The sequence below is a fragment of the Lagopus leucura genome, unplaced genomic scaffold (assembly GCF_019238085.1).
Source record: "Lagopus leucura isolate 7727_CA_CO unplaced genomic scaffold, USGS_WTPT01 Super-Scaffold_100001, whole genome shotgun sequence".
In the NCBI taxonomy this organism is placed as follows: Eukaryota; Metazoa; Chordata; class Aves; order Galliformes; family Phasianidae; genus Lagopus; species Lagopus leucura.
In genome coordinates this window covers 68,881,496-68,894,896 of record NW_024962262.1, presented here as the reverse complement: position 1 = coordinate 68,894,896, position 13,401 = coordinate 68,881,496, and positions in this window count along the sequence as shown.

The following is a 13,401-nucleotide window of genomic DNA, read 5'->3' as shown; positions in this document are numbered from 1 at the left end:
ATTTTATTTTATTTTATTTTATTTTATTTTATTTTATTTTATTTTATCTTATCTATCTGTCCATCTCCAAAATCCATTACTCATTTAAGCTCTTGTCTTGGGACACTAATCTGCCTGTTGTGCCAGAGCCTGCCATACACACTGCATGACACACTGGCTCTGCAAAGCAGGATGCAAGACAGGTTTCTGATCTAGGTCCAGTAAATAAAAAAAATCACAATACTGAAACACAGCTTGGCCCAGAAAGATTTGTCTGTGCGAGCCTCAGTCGCAGTAGGAGGTGATGATAGGAAAGGATGCTGACATGAATGCAGCATCCGCAGAGGCACTGATGTGCTGCCCTAAATGGCCACAGCACTGCGCTCACACAATGCAATGAAGAGAAACACCATGTGAGAGGTGGACAGCAGTAATACCAGAGCTGGGCTGCCAACTGTGAGTCCACCAGCACCAGCTCTGGTAAGGCAGTTCCCATGATTTCGAGCAATGATTCTGCTGGTTCAGCAGATGCAGGTTTAAACCAGCAAAAAAAGCATGCCCCCCAAAAATGCCCTGCCTTTTTCAACGAGCCTGGAGCAAAAAAAGAGAACAAAACAAAACAAAAAAACCAACCAACTATCTTTCCAAAAAAACTCACAGCTGCTTATCTGAAACAATTCATGACAGTGAAAGAACTGGATAAATATGTCATGCAATGCTGCAGTGTGATTTTTTTTGTAAGGCAAGCATGATAGCACTGAGGCAAGCAAGGGAAGAGTGAGTCAGCAGATGATTTCATAAGAGCACTTGGCAGCCGCTGCAACATGACAGCGAGGAGGGAGGCTCACGAGGTTGATGGGCAGCCATGACCCCAAACTCACATAGCATACAGACAAGTTTGCAAGCCTCCAAAATCAACATGGGAAGACTTGAACTGAGGAAAAATGCTGAGGGAGAGAAGGCTCTTGTAGAAGGAGCAAACATCTTGGGAGAAAGGCCCCAAAAGCCTTTGCAAGGCAAGATAGTCCCAGATAGCCTCTCTGTTCTATCCCATAGCTGCTCCCTCTTGCATCCCACTGCCTTCCATAAAACGTCCTCTCAAGAAGGAGAGGAGGAGGAGGAGGAGGAGGAGGAGGAGGATGATATGGGAGAGAAGGTGGAAGGCTCCAGTAGGCCTGAGGGCTCCTAGCAAAAAGCCCAGGTGCAGAGGTGCACGTATAACCCAAAACAGAGGCTGCTGTCTGCCTATGTCAGCATGAGCAGCTGTTGGAGCAGGTACAGAGGAGGCTACAAAGATGCTCAGAGGGCTGAAGCACCTCTCCTGTGAAGACTGGCTGAGGGAGCTGGAGTTATTCAGCCTGGAGAAGGCACTGGGGAGACCCCATTGCAGCCTTCCTATTTAAGTATTTAAAGGGAGCTCATAAGCAGGAGTTGGATTGGCTTCTTACATGGCCTGACTTTTTACGCAGTGATAGAACGAGGGGGAGGGGAGATGGCTTTAAACTAAAAGTGGGGAAATTTAGGATAGATGTTAGAAAGAAATTGCTTATTCAGACTCTGATGAGGCACTGGAACAGGTTGCCCAAAGAAACTGTTTGTGCCCTGGAGGTGTTCAAGGTCAAGTTGGATGGAGCCCTGGGCAGACTGATCTAGTGAGTGGCCACCCTACCCATGGCAGGGAGGTTTGGAACTGGATTGGGTTCCTTCCAACCTAAGCTATTCTATGATTCTATTATTTCTCTAGTCACTACTGCCCAGGTTGAGAGCAGCTGCATCATATCTGTGTGGGAGCAACCAGGCAGCAGCCATATCCACCCCCCAGTGTTGCTGAGTGGCCTCTCTGCAGCCACATGTGGGATTTCCACTCAGGAGCCCAATGGAGATGCAGAGAATGGTGTTACAATATGTGAAAAATCGAAAGTAAAGAGCAAAGAGCTCATGTGCTGGAGCTGGCAGGGAGTAGGTTATCTCTACAGCACCCAAACAAGGAGTGGGTAAGAGTCCTTCTTTCCATCTGTGCTTGGGTACATCAAGGCTTCCTCCCTTCTTCTGCCCCCATAATGCACATGGCCTGTAAGGAGCAAACAAAAAAAACTCATGGAGAAATGGACAGGGACTTTAGTTATAGGTACTGGCACAACACCCTCTGTCGCATGTGGAGAGTGAGTGAATCACCTGAGTGAACAGAGAGGCACAGCCTTTATATACCATTAACACTGGCATAAATATTGAGCCAAAATGTGTTCTACATCACATCTGAACAAAACCCAAGCAATACCTAAGCAAACCTCCAGATACTCATGAGGAAATGTGTAAACATCCTCAGGGTCGGCAAAGGACACGGTGAATAAGAGAGCAGGGGCAATGAGCAAGGAATAAAACTGAAAGAGGCTTCAAGGAAACATTAATTTGTTTGCAGCATTTTTTAACCAACAATTTTATTAATTGCAATCAATGCTTTCAAGTAAATTTTGCCATGTAAACACCAGTAGGTTCTGTCAGCCTATTCTGATACTGCTGTTCTGCTTAATATTTGCTTTCATCATTCCTGCACAGGTTCAAATTCACCATTAAATTTTCTCCTTTTTATTTTTTTTTTTTCCAAATTCCTTGCAAGAAATTCATAATCAGCTTCCCCGAAAAACTCTGTAGTTCAAGACTGCCATCTTGAGGTTTACTATATTTAAGGACTAGCACATTGATTGAACTACTCCTGTTTTAGTAGCTACTGGTGAGCTCAAAAATACTGTTTTAAAAATACATTAACATATGTGCAGAGAGGTGGTTCTTTTCTGCTCTCTATTACTTTGAGCTAAGGGATCTAGCCAACAGAAATGTCACTCTCAGTCAAGATTATCAGGAACGAATAGTAATAGTGAGTATTCTGCTCTGAAACATTCTATGCAGAATGACTTAGGATGTAACTAGTATTCAAAATGTGACCAATTACAACCATCTGATAATAAGACACAAATTTCCAGAATACTTTTAAGTCAGGCGTACAAATGGACTCATTCTGATTTATTAATTTATTTATAGTTTTGCAGTTTTGTTTGTGTTTTTTTTTGTTTTTTTTTTTTTGTGTTTTGTGTGTGTGTGTGTGTGTGAGGTTTACTTGAATTCTTAACTTGAAGCTGATATTGGAGATCAAATAAAATCGTGGATGTTAAAAAAATTCTTTCAAATCAACACAGGAAGTACATTTCTGTGGATATTCTCACGTTTTCAAATAATAAAGAGAATGTAACGCTCTGAAGTACAATTTTAGGTGGTATTATGAAATAATCTGCCTTCTACAGCATTGTGCAGGTGTTGGTTATTTATCACTGCAGGAGAGTAAATGAGTAGATCATTACAACAGATCACACGTAGGTTTTGAAGTTGCGCTGAATGGGGGATGTTGCTTTTCATTCTTCCCGCTGCAACTGCCAGGTGGCTTTCAGTTTGGGAAAAGGATGTGTGCCAACACGTTCACAATCAAGTGCATTATAGAATGAGGCGCCACAGGAAACCAGAGACCCTCAAAAATGTGCATTGTTAGCACCACAATTAACCTGTGTTTCCTTGTGATAGTTCTTGCTTTAAGCCCAGCAAAAAGTCAAACCTTTCTGAAGCCATTGCCTCTGATATCTAGCCCCCAGTTACCTCCACTACACAAACTGCTCAAGTATGTTTCATTCTTCTTCTGAGAATTTTAAGTTCTATTAGATGGGAAATATTAAAATTATAAATTTGACTGAAGTTTAGATGAAGAGCAATATACCTCTGTCTATGTAACGCAGCCTAAAGAATTCTAGTTTGTTTTCCAGCTTAGAGGCAGTCTGTAGCAGAAGGTATTTTTAACTTAAGCTTATTAGTACAGCAGTGACAGATCTCCCCCTCAAAAACAAACAAACAAACAAAACAAACAAAAAAAACCAAAAAACCACTGTGAACTCTTATCATTTATAAAGTATAAGAGGCTGAACTAGTCTGGAAGGAGGAGAGGTAAGAAATGAATTCCCTATTCACAGCTAAGAAAATGATGACTTTGAGCCCCAAATACCTTACCAACAAGTTGTGACAGTATGGCAGATTGAAAAGGATGGGATCAACCCACAGACCCAGCTCCCCTCATAGACCTGCCTCCTGTCTGCAGACCACAACAACATCAGAGTCCAATGGAGGTGAAACAGGACAGCCACAGTCAAGGCTCTTGTAATAAATGATGTCTTTCTCCACAAATAAAGGCTCTTTCAAAGTTCTGGAGTGTGCTAAGCCTATTCACAGAGAATAACACTTTATTCTGGAAGGAACCTTTGTTATTTCTTGAGACTGAAGTGCCACTGAGCATGAACAAGGGTGGCAGGGTCCCTCTTTGTGACTAAGAGGTTGCTGAGGCTGAGCTATGTGGTTGCTCACCTGGAAACTATTGCCTGGGTGTGAGCCAGGCAACTATTTTGGTTCCCTCCACAGGCATGGAGTTGAGCTGGATGCCTGTCCCAGACAGGCCAAAATTGTCCCCTGTCCTCTGGAAGGGCAAAGAGCAAGAATAGCGCAACATCTAAAATGAAATTCAAATGTATTTGCCCCTTCCTCCCAAGAACTTTCAATTAATTTAGTGCTTGTTACTTCCTTTTTCTTTTTTAATTTTATTTTTAACTCCCAGTGATGACTGGGAAGGTAATAAAAAAGCTCAAGACTTATGCAAAAAATTCACCCTAAAGTGTGATCAACAGCTGGAAAGTTCTGAATGTGTAGTTTTCAAAAGTGGCTTAGCCAAATGTTATGTTTTTTGATTACTTTTTATACTTTGACTTGTGTTAATATCTTTTTGAATGTTTCATAGAATTTACATTAGTAGTTGCATGACTAAGTTGTATTTGATGCTTTTTCTTTAGAACAACAGTGACTTATGATAACGTGTCTTACATGGACTGTGAAAGAATGGCTTTATATCCTGTCATGTCTTTACATTGTGTTCTAAACAAAGATATTTTCCTGTGTTAGAATAAATCTAAATATTTTGGGAAACTACCTATTTTTGAGCCTTACAATTGCTATGGCTGTTTCTCCTAACAGGTCTCTTTTTCCTTTTGTCTTTTTCTGTGTTTTTATAAGGCACCTCCAATACTTGATCTTTATTTTTATGCCTTTTTGCAAACTTCATTTATTATTATAATTCAAATATAGTTAGTGACACTTTATAACACAGATCACACATTTAAAATTTAAGACCTTCTTTCCCATCTCAGTTAATAAAGTGTAATTAGCAAAGAAGCATATGAATAACTGAAAAACTATGTATATATTTGCAACACTTGGGTTCTTTGTGGCACCAGCTGCGACCCAAAGCAATATATGCAGGACCAACCACTGCCTAAGGACTAGCTGAAGGCACTCAGCAGGGCAGCTTTCCCAGCTTGAGTCCAAGAATGAGACTGAACCCGATATGACAGGAGAGAGTCATTTCACTGGAAAGCAGAGTGACTTGTGCATCTTCGGTTAAGCCGTCGTTGTAGTGACTTGGAAAGGTAAGTACAACTATGTTCCCTGGATAAGGTTCTGAGATAAAAGAAGCGTTGGCATTTCCATAGGATATGCCTGCAAGGGACGCACAATTAATTTTGTAACTCCTGCACATGTAAGAAATATTTCTAGAATAATTTATAGAGTACTATTTGCTTGAGAGCTGTGTTGCAGCTCATGCACTGAAAACAGAATTTAGCAATCAGCAAGGAGTAGGAAAGGAAGCTGTTGTTTAAAGACATCCTTTCTGTGCATTGAGAAGTACACAATCAGGGTACCAACGCCATCAGTTAGTGCGTATTCTGAATTGCTGTGAATAATGCTTTGATAAGTTCATGCATACATTTCCTCATGTTAAGCAAAGAAATCTTAGCATAGGAGCTAAAACAAGGTAGTAAGTATAAAAGAACAATTGTTTTTGAATGGAATTTGAAAAAAAAAAAAAAACACATATGGAAGCTGTATGTAATCTTCTTACCTTTATGTACATTTTGTTCCAGCGGCAGAGCAAGATGCCAAGGTCACCTGCCAACTAGCAGAAAGCTTAGAGGTAGAGAAAGCTAGTTTTGAATGATAGAGACCTCATGAGCAAATGAGGGTGAACTTAATAACACAAAGAGCTTGTGTGTATGTGCAAAATTTTGCTGAGTGAATAGTGATACACATCTATATGTATATGCTGCATGATATCTGGAAGGCTGGTTGTCCTACAGTCAGTCTTTAAAATATGTACATAAATGTGAACTTGGAAGTATGTGCAGAACTTGAATTCCTCATGGTATGAGGAGATCAGATGGTAGTTGTGTTCACGTGTATTGGTCATCCATCAAACCAGCATTATCTACAATATCAAGCCAACAGTATTCACAGAATCACAGAATCACAGAATCACCTGGGTTGGAAGGGACCCCAAGGATCATGTAGTTCCAACCCCCCTGCCTAGCAGGGCCACCAAACACACATTCAGATCAGGTTGCCCAGGACCCCGTCCAACCTGGCCTTAAACACGTCCAAGGACGGGGCATCCACAACCTCCCTGGGCAGCCCGTTCCAGGGCCTAACCACTCTCCTAGTAAAGAACTTCCCCCTAACATCCAACCTAAATCTTCCCTCCTTCAACTTAGAACCATTTCCCCTAGTCCTGCTGTTATCAGCCCTTTTGAACAGTTTACTCCCCTCCTGGGTGTAGGTTCCCTTCAGGTATTGATAGGCTGCAATGAGGTCACCCCGCAGCCTTCTCTTCTCCAGCCTGAACAAGCCCAACTCCCTCAGCCTGTCCTCATAGGGGAGGTGCTCCAGCCCCCTGATCATCTTAGTTGCCTTCCTCTGGACCCTTTCCAAAATCTCAATGTCTTTCTTGTACTGAGGGCTCCACACCTGGACACAGTATTCCAGATGGGGCCTCACAAGAGCCGAGTAGAGAGGGACAATCACCTCCCTGTCCCTGCTGGCCACCCCTCTCCTGATGGAGCCCAGGATCCCATTTGCCTTTCGAGCTGCCAGAGCGCACTGCTGGCTCATATTCAGTCTCTCGTCCATCAGGACCCCCAGGTCCTTCTCTGCCGAGCTGCTCTCAAGGACCGCTCCTCCCAGCCTGTACAGGTGCCTGGGGTTCTTCCGGCCCAAATGCAAAACCTTGCACTTTGCCGTGTTGAACCTCATCAGGTTCACCCGAGCCCAGCCCTCCAGCCTGTCGAGGTCCCTCTGAATGGCATCCCTTCCTTCCACCGTATCAACCGCACCACTCAGCTTGGTGTCATCAGCAAACTTGCTGAGGGTGCACTCAATTCCCTCATCGATGTCATTAATAAAGATGTTAAAGAGCACCGGTCCCAAGACAGACCCTTGGGGGACACCACTTGTTACCGGCCTCCACCTGGACATAGAGCCATTGACCACCACCCTCTGTCTGCGGCCTTTCAACCAATTGCTTATCCATCGGGTCGTCCACCCATCAAATCCACTTCCCTCCAATTTGGAGATGAGGATGTGGTGGGGGACCATGTCAAAGGCCTTGCTCAGGTCCAGGTAAATGACATCGGTCGCCTTCCCTTCGTCCACCAATGCCGTCACTCCATCATAGAAGGCCACAAGATTAGTTAGGCATGACCTTCCTTTGGTGAAGCCATGCTGGCTGTCTCGGATCACATGCTCATTCTTTATGTGACCGAGCATGTTGTCCAGGAGGATCTGTTCCATGATCTTCCCAGGCACGGAGGTGAGACTCACCGGCCTGTAGTTCCCCGGGTCCTCCCTGCTCCCCTTCTTGTATATGGGAGTGACATGACCCTTCCTCCAGTCGTTCAGGACCTCACCTGACAGCCACGACTTCTCAAATATGATGGAGAGCGGCTCGGCAACCACCTCAGCCAGCTCCTATTAGTATTAATTGAACCCAGATTAATTGAACCCCAGATTAAACTAAAAAGCCCAATTGTAAAGCTGCCAATATAAACTAACAACCAAAAAAATCAACCCGTAAACTTGAACAATTTGATATGAAGTGCCTGGCTCTATGTGCAGCATCAGCTGCCTTGAGAGGATCCAGGATCTCTATGTAAAAACAGTGGAGCTCTCATAGCAAGGCTGATACCTTCGCAAGTTTTGCACCAAAAAATATTGCAGCTGCTCGCATGGTTGATTTGCCATGGACTGGGGGCCATAAGAGAAAAACTATATAGAGAGCTGAACAATTCATTTTCCTTTGCTTTTGATCTCACTGCACAGCAAAACATTAAAGTTACCTGTTAAAAAGCTGAAGATCCAGATGGGAGCAATGCTATAACTGCAGTGTCTGTGGCTGATGGCATTCCTCAAGAAGAGCTATTTAGACTTGTTCAGAAATGCTTCTGACAGTGTCAAAATGATGGGAGACAGAGGAATTTTGCTAAACTCTTCTCCCGTCATTTCTGCCATCAGTGGTCTGATAGTAATTGTAGGAAATTAGTTCAAAAAAGCAGCTGCAAACATGGGTGCAGCCTGAAGCTATCAGAGTTACTTCTGAGCTTTATTTCTCTCTGGAGGGGAATGCCCAGTCTCCCAGGAAACCAAGTCTGGATACAACCTCTTCCTGCCTTTCATACATGTCAATACCTATTTATAATTGTGTTTTCTTCATGTAGGGTTGGAATATACACTAACTGCTGACTGCCACTTTTTATTCTACGGTCAGTGGAAACACAAGTTTCTATTTTTCCCATTTTTGATTTGTGTTTAAGATATATCTCCTTTGCAGTGGCTCATGTACTGTCGCTTTTGAACAGAAGAGCACTAGGGAAATTCTAACTTTGAAATTAATTACAGGAATAAAGCCTTCTTTGCATATTTTCTAATTACCCCTTTCTTTGTTAATGCCAAATAATGCCTTCAGCATCTTCCTGGAAATAGTCTCATTGACCCTGTTCTGTGATTATCTCCCATCTGCGCTGTGAAAGCTATGGGTCTTCCATTTCCAATTCAAAAACCTCCAGAATTAAAACCATTAGTTGAAACAGTAAGAAGATTAATAAGCTGTGCAGGTGCACATTGCGAACCATAAACAGCAGCCTTATCCAATCATGGGAGAAGGAGCTATAAACAAAGGTGGAGTGCCTTTCACTCTCTGACAGTCCCTATGATCCTGGTTCATGAGCAAATTAGACTTTAAAGTCACCTAACATTTTTGCAGATACTGTGAAAATCGCAAACATTTGGAGAACACTGCAAGAGAGGCATGTGCCTGGAACCAGAATGAGTAAGACCACACAGAACAGTGGAGAGCATCCTTGGGTGCTCAGCCCTTGCTTCTGCTTCATCCCCAGTGTTCCCACGTCCTGCCCATGTGCAGTACAAGTAGGGACGTGTGTGACAATGCATTTGCTTGTACAAGGGCTGCTCCAATAGTAATGCCTCCTATTCCGTATGTTGGCCTGTAACATCAGAGGCAGGCGTTGGTGGTACGGCAGTAGAGCCTGAACCTTCCCACTAATATCTCACTACATGTTGTTGCCATGTGACAGCTGGCAGCAGAGGGGCACTCTGACACAATGGTGTCTGACAAGTTCGTACGAAACAAAGGTGTGTCATTGAATTCCTCCACGCAGAAAAAAATGGCACCCATTGACATCCAAAAATACTTACTGAACATTTCTGGAGATCAAGCAGTGGATGTGGGCATAGTGAGGCGGTGGGTGGTGCAGTTCAGCAGTGATGACAATGTTCACCTGCACTGGTGCAGATTGTTACGACCTCTATACGCAGGCTTTTTCTCATTTCTGGCAAAAACGTACAGCTAATGGTGGTGACTGTGTTGAAATTTTTTTTGTAGCTGAGAATTTGCTCAAATACTGCTATTGTGCTCTTTGTATCTGCTGTAGTTTCCATGGAAACAAATAGGAAGCATTACTTTTGGAGTTACTTACATAACTCAGTCACCATCCAGCAACACAGGTGCCTTGTAGAAGAGCCCTGCTGGAGCAGGGCCATTCTGCCAACATTACAAAATTCACAGAATTTTGGGTGTGTGATTTTAGATGCAAGGACCACGTGCCAGACCTTGCTCCCTTTTTTTTTTTTTTTTTTTCTTGTTTTTGGCTGCACAGCATGTTGTTCTTGTAGTTTGTTCTCATGATCCCTTGAGTCATGCTATGAGCTGTTTGCAGAAGAATTGGCAAATAGCCCTCATTGCACTGTCTGTGATTTAACCATTGCAAGTCAAGGTTTACACAGAATACTAACTGGGAGGCCTTAAAGCACTGGTGCAAGCCTGCAGCATGCTGAGCTGTTGTGTAAATTGAAGTCAAAAAGGTAAATTGCAAGTTTGAACTACAAACATATGAGTGAACAGTGGCTCTTTTAGCCACCCCTTAAAATGGACAATTCTGCTTTTCTATTGTCTCCTTGAGCTTTTATTTTTCATTGCAACATAAGCTAAAGCTTGTTTTCTGTTTTTTGTTGGTTTTTTTTTTTTTTTTAATTGTTTTTTTTTGGCTGTTTCTTGAAGGTCTTGATGTTTCTTGGGATTTCTTCAAAGAAGATCAACAGAAACCAATCAGAAAATGAACACAGTCCTAATAATACCTAAAATGAACAACAGTGAGGCCCCAGTCCAGGCTCGATCCAGTAATTTAAAATTAAGTTGGCCTGCACTCTTCATTTATTTACTCCCTCAGCAGCCCAAGGGAATATATGCAGTGTGTGAAGTGAAGCACGTGCCTTTGCAAGAGCAGTGTTTATGTCATTCAAGGGAAAAAATAATACTGCAAATGAAGAAACATCTCATTAGAATTGCATTTATAGCTCCCCAAATACCAGCCAAGTGTTTTTTTAAATATATATCTATACTTTGACTTTGAAATACATGTTGCTACCAAAAAAGGGCCTATAAGGAACCAGTGATATCATCCATTGTCTTAGGGTGTGTTTGAAGGTTGTTAAAGAGATGTCTGAAGAGAATACAAGCAAAGGGGATGTAAAGACAGAAGGAAATGGAGGATATTGGGGAACAATCCCTATTTATGAGCAGCTCAATTAACAATGGGGCTGAGAATGTGATTCTCATCCCTGTCCTGACACAACTTCCCACCACAAAGTTCTCTTCTCTACAGATGGTTCCCTCACAAGCAGCAGCTCAGGATCAAAAGCCATCCTGTACTCTCAAAACAGCTTTATATTAAAACTGGTTTTAATAAAATGAGTTTTGGATGAAATTTCAGCTCTTAAATTGCAGATTTCTGGGGTTGGATTCTGTTCATATTTCCATATTGCTCTATCCACATTTTGCTATAAGCGTTAGGTTATGGTCAACTGCTTTTATCTATCTCAGTAAAAATTTCCCTTTTAGAAAAAAATAAAGTTGGATGTTTGTTGTAAAACACCGTCAGGAATTCCCCAAGCTTATCCTTTTTTGCTTCCCTCTTGAAACTTTGAGATACATGCTATTGGATTGGGCATAGTTTGTGTGTTGTAGCTCTGGGGAAAGCATGGATTTCTTTGTCTGAACTGCTGGAGGCAAAGGAGGCAGCTGCATGATTGCATGCACAGGAATTGCTTGTAAGCCTGGCCTCCTAGAAACTACTGGGACTATCCAAGCCAACAGAAAAATGTGTTGGTTTTTGTTGTTTTGTTTTGTTTTTTACAGCACAGATAAAAATGGCAAAGCATTCCTAAAGATTGGTAGCTGTCCCATGAATTCAGTCTATGGAGTTCAACAAGCACTCTGCAGCTGAAAGAGCCTCTGAAAGTTTTCACTCAATTGCTGGCTGACTCCCCTCACCAGCTATCTTCCTGACGGAGGTTAAATGAGGATAAGCCTTTAAAACTCTAGTATTTTAAAACAAGTTACCTTATTTTTCGCTGATTTGGCATCTATTTCCATGGAAACAGAAGCAAGAACTAGAAGCCAAAAGCTGAAGTTGGCTGCACCACTGCTCTTGGCTTGTTCTACTTCCATTTCCATGGAAACTGATGTAAGATCAGTGCAAACAAGACAAAGTTTGCTTCTCTCTCTCTCTCTCTCTTTTCTTCTTCTTTTCCTTTTTTTTTTTTTTTTTTTTTTTTTTTAATTAACCCTTCTTTGATTTTCTCTTTCCAGTTGCCTTCGGTGCTAATGATGCAGTTACCAAGTCACTGGGAATGCAAGTAAGAGCAGCCCACGTACCTTGTGAATCAGTGCATGCATGCATGTGTATGTACACTCCATTTTCTAGCACTTAGAGTACTCACTGATTTACTTTAAGGATGCTAAAAGTTACAATAAAATAAAATAAGTAACACACAAAGAAGCTAGCAAGGGATGGGGGAAGAACAGATTATTATGTTCCTTCATTAGCAGAATACTCTTCTGGTACAGGTTTATTGTCTCCTGGTAAACAAACGTTTCTCTTTTTTCCCCTCTAATCTGCAAGGTGTAGGAACATATGTCACAAGCCTATAAAGGTGCTCTGTTAGAGTCTCTGTACAGACTGGGGTTGGCCATGGCTCATGGAGCATAAGCCATTCAGATTTACTTTGGCCTCATGACTGAACCTGATCTGAGATTAAATCACATTTGGGGAACTGATACATTTACCCTGCTTCATTAACAGGGCTTTTGGTGCCAATCCCAGAAAGTCTGGATCCGGACATGTAAACCTCAAAGTAGTAAAGCACTGAATCATGTGCTGGAGTACTCCATAAGCCCAAACAAATACATCTTATGGACATGCTCAACTGCTCCACTTGCTCAAGTCCTGGACACAGATGCTTACATGATGAAAAGTCTTCCCAGTTTGTAGCAATTTGGTTGGGCTTGGGCAGCTTTAGTGGAGTCTCTGATCGATTTGATTATTGTTTCTTATGAAATGCATGGAGGAAGCCATTGGGACAAAATAGATAAACAGAAAGGGGGTGGCCTAGATCACACTTCTAGCTACAAGAAAAACAACAACAACAACAAAACCACCAGATTTATTGGCAGAAGAGAATAGAAGCCAAGGCTTTAAGAGAGAGATGAAAAATACAAGGAAAATCAATACTTCTTTACATCTTGATTTGCTTCTCCTTCCAGTTAATAACATCTCTAGCTTAGCCAGATTTTAAGAACTTGTTAAATTTTGCACCAGTGAATGTCCACACCTGATCTGTATCAACTCTGCTCCCACCTGACCAGGATTAGATATCTGAATATCAAAAATAGTTAATCATAGACCCATAGAATATCCTGAACTTGAAGGGACTCACAAGAATCATAGAGTTCAACTCCTGGCTCCACAAAGGGCCACCCAGAGTCAAAGAGTGGTGCCTGAGAGTGGTGTCCAACTGCTCCCCGAACTCTGACAACATGGGGCCATGCCCGCTGCCCTGATGAGCCTGTTCTATGCCTAGTGTCCTGTGGTGAATAACTTGTTCCTAAAGCCCAACCTGACCCTCCCCTGATTCGAAGTGTTCTCACTACAA